Source organism: Harpia harpyja, chromosome 10 (genome assembly GCF_026419915.1).
Source record: "Harpia harpyja isolate bHarHar1 chromosome 10, bHarHar1 primary haplotype, whole genome shotgun sequence".
In the NCBI taxonomy this organism is placed as follows: Eukaryota; Metazoa; Chordata; class Aves; order Accipitriformes; family Accipitridae; genus Harpia; species Harpia harpyja.
Window position 1 is genome coordinate 12,378,097 of NC_068949.1, and position 9,096 is coordinate 12,387,192.

Sequence of the window (9,096 nt, forward strand, 5' to 3'; positions counted from 1 at the left end):
TTGTAGAAGCTGAAAGTAAGATAAGTGATTTTTGAAAGCCTGCCTAGAAAATTATATTCTCACAGAAAATGGCAGGTGCTTTTACAAATTTCTGCATCCATTCTAAAAGAGAGCAGAAAAGCATATAAAAAAACCTAGCAAATATAAAGCGACGTAATTAAGGTAATTTCCCTTATTAAAAATTCCCAATTAAACTTTATTTTCTAAAGCCTCAGCTATCTAAAGACAGAATCTGGTTTCCAGAATGAATAAAAGTGTTTCTGCCACAACTGCAGCAGTCATATACTTATTTATCCATAGCCTGATAAGCAATGACATGTTTATTCTTTGAAAGATGAACCTCATTTAACAATTCCAATTCCCAAACATGTGAACGTGTTTATACTTTTGAGCTGTTACTATTCTATGCAGGACCAGGCCCTTCCATTATGAAAGAAGAAAACGCACAGCATAAAGAAGGAAGGAAGTCTCATATACTTATAGCCCTTTCTACCATTTTACTTTAGTAATGATGTGCAGCACCTTCTGCTCTTCTTATTTTGGGCCTTTTTCCAGCGGAAATTTAAAAAAGCCAATCATCATTTGCCATGGTGTTGTGAGGTAGACATATGGAGAGTAGAATGCAACTTCACTTGGGATTTTAATTCAAGTCTAGAGGTAAAAAAGCTGGAGTGCTGCTGCTGACCAGCTGCGTTGTCTAAAACCTTTCATACTAAGGTGAATTTAGAATCAGTTGGTAGAATTGCAACACATCTCTTCCTTGATGAAAGCCAGGATTATTCACATTCATTTTGAGTTTACCACTTGCTGGTATAGTAATTATCCTGTTAAAAGGATCCTTGCTAATTAATTTGGAGTGTACTGAGCTTGCTAGAACATCATTCTAAATTCATCAGCACAAAAATTGCAGGACGTACTTTTTAAAACTTGCTTTCTATTTAAAGGCTTAGTTCAGCAACAAACTGCCTACCAGGCTCAGCCTGCAGCAAATGCAAGATCCCCTGGGGTCAGCAATACAGAGACTAGGTACAGCAGGAATATTTTACAGAGAACTGTATTTCCTGGTCTTCAGGCTGTTCCATTTTAAAGAGCAGTAAAGCTTCTAGTCAGATTTACAGTGAGAAGAACTCACTCCAATGCTAGGTTGTTACTACTAGATCCTATCCTCATGCCCTCACAGACAAAATAGGCTGGATCCTTCCTCACACTTACAACAGAATAGATTTGGACTTCCCCTTTCCTCCTCACCACCCATCAGGGGTGATGACAAACAAATTGCTTAAAAACAAAAGAAAACCCAAACAGACAAACTTAGCACTTAAATGGTGGGTAGTCTACCTCCCCACCTGCAGAGGGGAATCACATATGCCAGGTAGCAGCAGGATGGCATGCGGTTGGTTCACTCCACTGAGAAGCCTGGAAATGGCAATTAAGAAGTCTAGTAGCTTGTGTGTTTGGTCACAGCGGCAAACCCCAGTTGCGAGCCCTCGTCACCTTCCTCTTGCAATTTTTTTGCGAGGGAGGACTACAGCACTGTTTTTTTCCAGCAGGCTGTTTGAGTCAGCTGAATCAGCAGCTGGGTGTGCGAAGCCATTGTGTCATCCTGCAGCCTTCCAGAGCTTTGCACTAGACAGGTGGTAGAATGCGTTTTCTTGAAGATCTGCCAGCATCTGTGGCGTATCTAAAGAACAACTGATGTCATGCTTGCTATTCAGAAGAAGCTGCAGTAAACTTTCAGACAGGGAAAATTCAAGTCTTCAAAATGGAAGGATTTCAGAACATTTATCTTCACCATTATTTACTTGAGTCAGGAGAATTACATTACTAAAACTGTTCTGCAAATAGATATCTAGCCATTTACTGTTATTTATTCTGGTTGTTCCTGCCTTGTCCTTTTAGATTATTCCATATTAAACCTCACTGAAATGTTTTACCACTTATCTTTTCCTGAACTAAAATGTATTCCTCCTTTCCTTTGGACATTGGCTCAAATAAGATCGTAGCCCTGAGCCTGAAAAAGAAAAAACAAAAACCAACAACCGTGGTTTTATTGCATTCCTGTTGGTATTTGTACTGTACTATGTTCTCTGGGACCATGTGGAAAAGGAAGAAAATGTGCAATTACTTTTAAAAAATTCCAACTGTATTTTACAAATAAAAGGCAGTTACCTCAGGCATAGCTGCCAATTTATTATGTGAGAACTGACTGTTATATGTTCCCATTAATTACATCTTCCACATGCTGCTTTTCCTTTCCACCCTTCGTAAGTTAATTACTTAGGCCAGATTCTGACTGCAGCCGTTGCTTTGAAAACCCACAGCAACTGCAGTAAATTCCACTCTATTCTGGATAGGTTCTTCTTTATCCAGAGCCTTTGCCTCCAAGTATGCAAGTCACAGCGTAATCCCAGAGAGGATGTGTTTAATATCTGCACACGGGATGTGTTTTACAGATACAAACAAATACATATATGCATTTAGACATACACACCTGGCAATGCCTAATACATACAGCTTTTATGTCTGTTACGGTGTGTGAGATTGCTGATGAGAACACTCTGCAGATGCCCGTAAAACACTTACAGAAATACCTAAGCATTACAAATATCTTAAAGCTTAGGGCTCTAAATACTAAGCATACAATACTCTCTGAACAATATACTGATTTAAGATACTTTTTTTTTTTTTTGTAAGTTCCCTGGAATGTATTCTTTCCATGCAGGTTTCCTCAGCTGAATGAAGCCTACCCAATCATTATTTCCTCCTCAAAAATAAAGTCTTTGAAAAGAGCACTAGCATCTAAAACTGCATAAGGCTGTTTCTCTGGTTCTGTGTCAATAGAAAATAGACAAGCCTTGAAATCACCAGGTTGGAGAGTCCTTGGCCCTCTGGTCTTTGCATTCAATTCTCCATCTTTTTCCACACTGTTCTGTGTGGAAGGAAGCCTTTCCTTCCTTGTGAGAGGAAGGAAAACAGATTGTTCTTAATCTGTAACAGTGAGGCAATAAAAACGGTCACGATGGCAGAAGTAGCAGAGATGTTTGCCCAAGACTGGTCATTACACCAGCAGGGAAATACAGTGACACAGACCCCTAACGGAATAGATACTAATGACTAGAAAACCACACATGACCTGTGTTCTGAAAACCTTCCGTGGCCCTTCAGAGCCAACATGGGAAGAGTTCTTGTCAGCCAGCTCCACTCCAATGACCTCCAGCAAGCTGCTAATGCAGGAATTCCAGGGATCCTGAGTCTGTCTTGCAGGTAACCCTAGAAAGCTCTATGCAAACTTTTCCTAATTTGTGCTCATTTGAGTCTTGTCTTTTCCCTTTAGATTGGGTTAAAGGGGTGGGAGGGAAAGTGATGTAACAATATAAAAAAAAAATTAATTTATCAACCTAAACGCTTACCTCATCCACTACATACTGCTGTTCTTTCCTCGTCTACATTTCTAGCTGCTTTCTGGGCCCACCTTCCAGATCTCGATACACAGACAAAATATGCTAAATACTGAACTTCCCACTGCTGCCTGTGAAAGTCTTCACAAAAGCACACAAGAATTCAGGCCAAAGATTAAGAAGATTCAAGCCTATTTCTTCCTGTTAAAGATGGAAGGTATCTACAGCTGCCAAAGAGTTTCCTCCATTTGTTTGTAGCCTTCTACAGAGGGAATAATGTTTTCCTGAGTAGTCTTTCTGTGAAGGATTAGCTTATTAAACAGCAGCATCATTTCCTGTAGCCCTATGGATTGATATCTCCTTCAAACAATCTTAACATCGTACAAAGTTTGAAACAAGGCTCTCATACTGTGTGTAAAAATAAGGGCGTTGAAGGGTGGTATAATGCAAAAGTGATAACCTAACCCAGCATTTTTAATGTTGGGAGGTGGAAAAGGCCTCCAAGCCAAGTAAAGCAGGCCTGCATGGGTATAATCTGTAATAGCAGCTAGGAAGATCTGAATTAAGAATTGCTCTAAAACAGTCAGTCTCCTATACATCTAACTAATAGTATCCTAAAATAATCATACAGAATGGATATAATCACAGCTAACACCCAGGCCTCACAGAAGACTCCAGAATAGTGTTAGAATAGATTTACAGTGTAAAAATCTAGTTGAGTCTTGCTGTTCTTTCATTTGATATTACTCTGAATAAACTGATGCTTCACATTTGAAGAATGTGTTGGGCTTAATTTTATCAGGCATCCTGCCTAAGTGCTTCACAATTTCAGTCCCCTGATAGAATTCAGAAAAACTTGTCTTTCACAACAAACTTGGTAGAAACCTTGTTGGAGCATCTTTCAGGATTGCCAAAGACAATAATATGCTCAGCAACTGCAGTATGTGAACCAAGACAGCTATCAGACACTATAACTCACTGTAGGCCTAATCCTGCTTTCAGTAAACATTCCCAATGCTACTGCTGAAGATCATTACTATCTCTGTAGTATTACTACAGAAACATAAAAACAGGACTCACTTTCTCATGTGACCAATTTGAATGTTTTAAGAAGCACCTTCCAAAGAGATTTATTACAACTGCCAAACTAGAATACTCTCTTTTACTCATCAGAGGTTAGCTCTGTGAAGTGGTTAGCCTTGTCTCTGAGTGAAGGGGAAAGGGAGAACTCTTTCTTCTTTCCTTCCCTTTTTTCCTTCCAGATTTCACATTGAGATGAAATCTAGTTGTCCTGATCCAGCAACAAACCAATATGAGTTAATGTTCTGCCTTGTGAGCTGCATATCAAGTTTAACTTAAAATTTAAGCTCCATTGTGGCAGAAAAGAAAAGACTATTTTGTGGTCTAATCCAAGGAATACTAATTCATTAAAAAAAACCTCTTACATGCAGAAAAAGAAGAGAATGCATAAGTAAGAGTTGCCACAGGGGTAGCCTGAAGCCATATGCCAGCAAGTTACTCTGCTTGTATATTATGAGAATTTTTATCCATCTAATCAATAAGAAATGAGTAGTTACTATGGCAATTTCTACACTACAAGGTACTTGTGCTGCAGTAGAGCATGTTCTAGAAGGACAAATAAATTTACCACTGTTACGTAAAGTTTTGCACCTTTTACAGTGTTACAGTGCAGTGTGTAGGCTTGAGAAAGGTGAGAAGAATAAACCGAGTCAAAAGTTGATGGTGGTTATAAAGGATGGCTTGGGAATTCTTAAGTGACTAATAGATGCCAGATTAGAGCAATCCACAAACATTCAAAGAAATCAAGCAGTGATTTTGCAGATCTTTAGCTTGAAATCAGATATAACAAAACTAAGATTTCACTACTGTATTTCCCTTTGATTATCTTCCTCAAAGTTTAAACTGATGGGGCTAGAGTCTAGTCTCTCTTATACCACCATCAATTTATACTAATGTTGATTTCAAAAGTTAGCAATACACTCTGCAGTAGCCAGGGCTGATTACAATGGATGTACTCCCTTGCAGCACAATACTCCATAACCTCATAGGGACTGCTGACACTTACACATAAGGAGAACAAGGATAAAACTTCATTCTCAAGATACAGAATACTACAATAAAAGTGCAAGGTTTTTTTAAAGGTTTAAAAATACTTGATCATAATCATCTTTATGAAATACACAGAGAAAGTACATATGGCTCCTACAAAATCTTTATCCCAATTCCATCGCATTATATTTTGCAGTATTTTCCCCACACACACACCTCTCTTCAAAACATTATCATTTTTCAGGTATTAGAGCAAACGGGAAGGGACAAATGCTGAGGAGAAACCTAAACACTACAGAGGCAGCAGGCAGTTCCCTTAGGGAGATCTGACAAGGCAGAGTTATCATGGCTGTATACAGAGACAAATTAAGACGCGTCACAACTGCTGAAGATGGACCAATGATTGTAGCACAGACCAGTCAAAAAGATGGTCAGGAGAGAAGCCTAGGTAAATTAGCATTGGGGCAACTTTAGATGAGAGAAACAGGCACGCACAAATACAGGGGCCCAAGGACACTTTAAAACGTCCATTAACATCTCCTAGAATCCATATACAAATAACACCTAGCAAAGTTAAAGTGCATCCACTTCTGACAAATATATGCACCTAACTGAGGTTCAGATTTTGATGCCTTTTTTCAAAGTGATCAGTGCTGAGAACTGAAAGATAATATGACTAAAGGTACTGGGTTCTTTTCCACAGGATTCACATACAATTGTATTTTTACTCATAAAATACTGACTCTAAAGTTACATTATAAAGAAACACTAATTCCTACATAGGAAGGCTCTGGGCCTCACTGTAGTAGCAAACACATGGCCCCAAAAACCTCACAGGTAGAAAATAATTAAAAGAAGCAGTAGAGTATAACCTACGATAATTATGCAGGTTCAAAGGACATCTTTGAAGTGGGACAATCCCTTTGAAATCTGAGAAGAATGAAAGAAAGAGAGACCTTATAACAAAAGATGATAAACTAAGGCACGTCTTTTGAAGGCTGGAAAGTTAAACGATAGTTCTATATCACAGTCCAAGCAAATGCTGAGGTAACGTGTAAACATGCAAACAGAAATCCAAAGCTTTGCATAACCAAAACATTGCATAAAGGAAACCAAGCACTGCATGAAGGAAAAACACTTAAAATACAAGGGCTGCCTAGCAAGCTTACCCTATGCGCACCATCATGAAGGAGCGTACTAAGAGGCTGGGCTGCACCTGGAGAAGACACTCAGCCTTCACATTCTGCCTGCAGCATCTGTACCACAGTAGTCAACGCTTCACTGCTTGAAATTAAGACAGTCTGTCTGTATATGGTTTTCTAGGACTCTTGAAAGGGCCCACAATTGGACGAGAAGAGTGTTCAGACAGGCTCTTTATTTTCTCCCAGTTGTGTTACTTCAATTGTACTCCCATCAGATTATTTCAAGTCCATTTCCTTATTAAAAAAAGACCAGCTGTATCAATTTTTCCACTGCAGAAAGAGGGAATGAAACAGAAGTAGGCTGGCCTGGAGACAGTCAACATCATAAAACTAGACTTGGAAAAGGCTTTATTCTCACCTCTTGGATGTTTACTGGGGTCCTTAATGCCACAGAGCAATTCCTCAGAAAATACCATGTAATGCAGTTACCAATAACAGTTCAGAAGTTACAGTCCTTCACTTCATCAGCTGAGTATAAGAAATAATATCCTTCTAGAATGAGCAAGAAGAGAGAAGGGAAGATTTTTACAGCATTGTTTCCTTAACAGAACTGTTTCTTCCCAAAAAGCTTTAAGGCAGTACACTTGTGTTTTAAAGGTCTATTTCGGTAGATGGGATAGCTTACATCAAGCCTCTCAGTTTGAATTAAGCAAACTGAGCAAATCTGATACCTCCTTTAAGAAATCTTCAGCTGATCACATTTTAATTTGCACCAAATGTTTCTGTGTCTACCTCCATACAACTCATCCTGGACAGAACTTTCTTATAGCAAGTTGTACTTTTAGCTAGCTCTGCAGCCAAGGTTCTCTTTAAAGCACTGAAGATGGAAGAAAACATGGCCTGTAAGGAAACACAGCAGGAACTGACTATGCATCTAAGCTAGTTCTCAAAGTGGCTTTTCTATGGAAGTGTTTCCAATAACAATCTTCAGCAAATATCCATTTTGCAATTTAAAGAGCCTGTCACTGCCGTTTCAACAGATGTGCAATAGCACCAATTATTCACATCATACAAAACCAAACCTTTTTAAGAAGGACAACGTACTTCATTGTGCTGCACTGAGAGAACTGGTACCTACTAGGAACTAGAAATTACCCTGGAAGTAGAAAAAACACTATTTGTCCCAAAGAATGATTAGGTCTTAACAGAGAAGATCTGAAGCATGTCAGACACTGTTGGATCTCCAAGATAGCATGTCCAAGACAGAGCATAAAACATGTCCTGTGAATTGTGAAACACCATGAGCTCTCCACTTTCAGTATTTCATACTCCTATTGTGTAATGTCCTATTTATAGACTTCAGGCTCTTTGCTGGTTATTTTATTGTCATCAGTAACAATTGTTTGTTGCTTGCACTACTTCCTTACCTCAGATTTATACTGCTCTCACACTCTCAAGAAAAAGCAAACAACAAAACCCAACAAACAAAACGACCCAACCCCACAACACATAACCCACACTTTCACAGTGGGGTACAGGATTTAGGGAAACAGCTATCATAAGCACCTTGCAAGATAACAGGTCTAAGCAGCAGCAAAGACACTATTAAACATTACACTCAATTTAGAGCATAAAAGGTTTCATTCTAGAACAAGTCACTGTTAAAAGTTTAATGGAAAGTAGGATCTTACTCTCTACAAGTGTTTAAAAGAGAAGGGAAAAAAAGAAGAAAAAAAAGAGTCCCTTACTGAGTCATAGTGGCAGCAACAGAATTAATCCTGTTCATTCTACCTTCCTTCTGTGTCCTGAGAGGTTACTCTCATCCCCTTGCTCCTACACAGCTTTGTTCCAAGCAGCCTCATGGACAAGGATCCCTTATAACTTACAGTCATTTCTGAAAGATGGACCTCAAGCTACATAAAAACTGAAAATAAAAGTGAGTAAAGCCCAAGCATCACTGCCTTCCCACTGTATCTCACAGCAGTTGGGAACACTGGTTAAGGAGAGCAACATAAAATGCTGCACAGGCACCCTTGTCCTAGCGGAAGGCAGTGTTACTGTGAATTGAACTACTACTTTGTTAAAAGAAGCAAGTAGTCCTGTGGGATGTGGGAGAAGGGACATCACCACAGTGAGGTTTTACTCAGCTACGTAGAAGAATATAGCCAAGCCCTCTATTTGCACATTTCAAGGACAGAGTGAGGAACCGTGTCTTTTTCAAACACTTAGTAGCATTTCAGATGATACTAGATGTCATTTGGAAGCACTTCGCTTATACACACAGCTATTAAAACAAGGCCACAGGCACTGGGAGAGAAGCAGGGAGAAGAGAATGGTACTCGGACAGTTAGAAACGGGGCATGCAGTTGCACCTTACTCTGGGGCAGGCAGAAGGCTTGGTTAATCCTGGGATTACCGTAATTGAACGCTTCCTGTAATGACTTCAGCACAGTTTTGCACAACCATGGGGTACCATACACCTATTC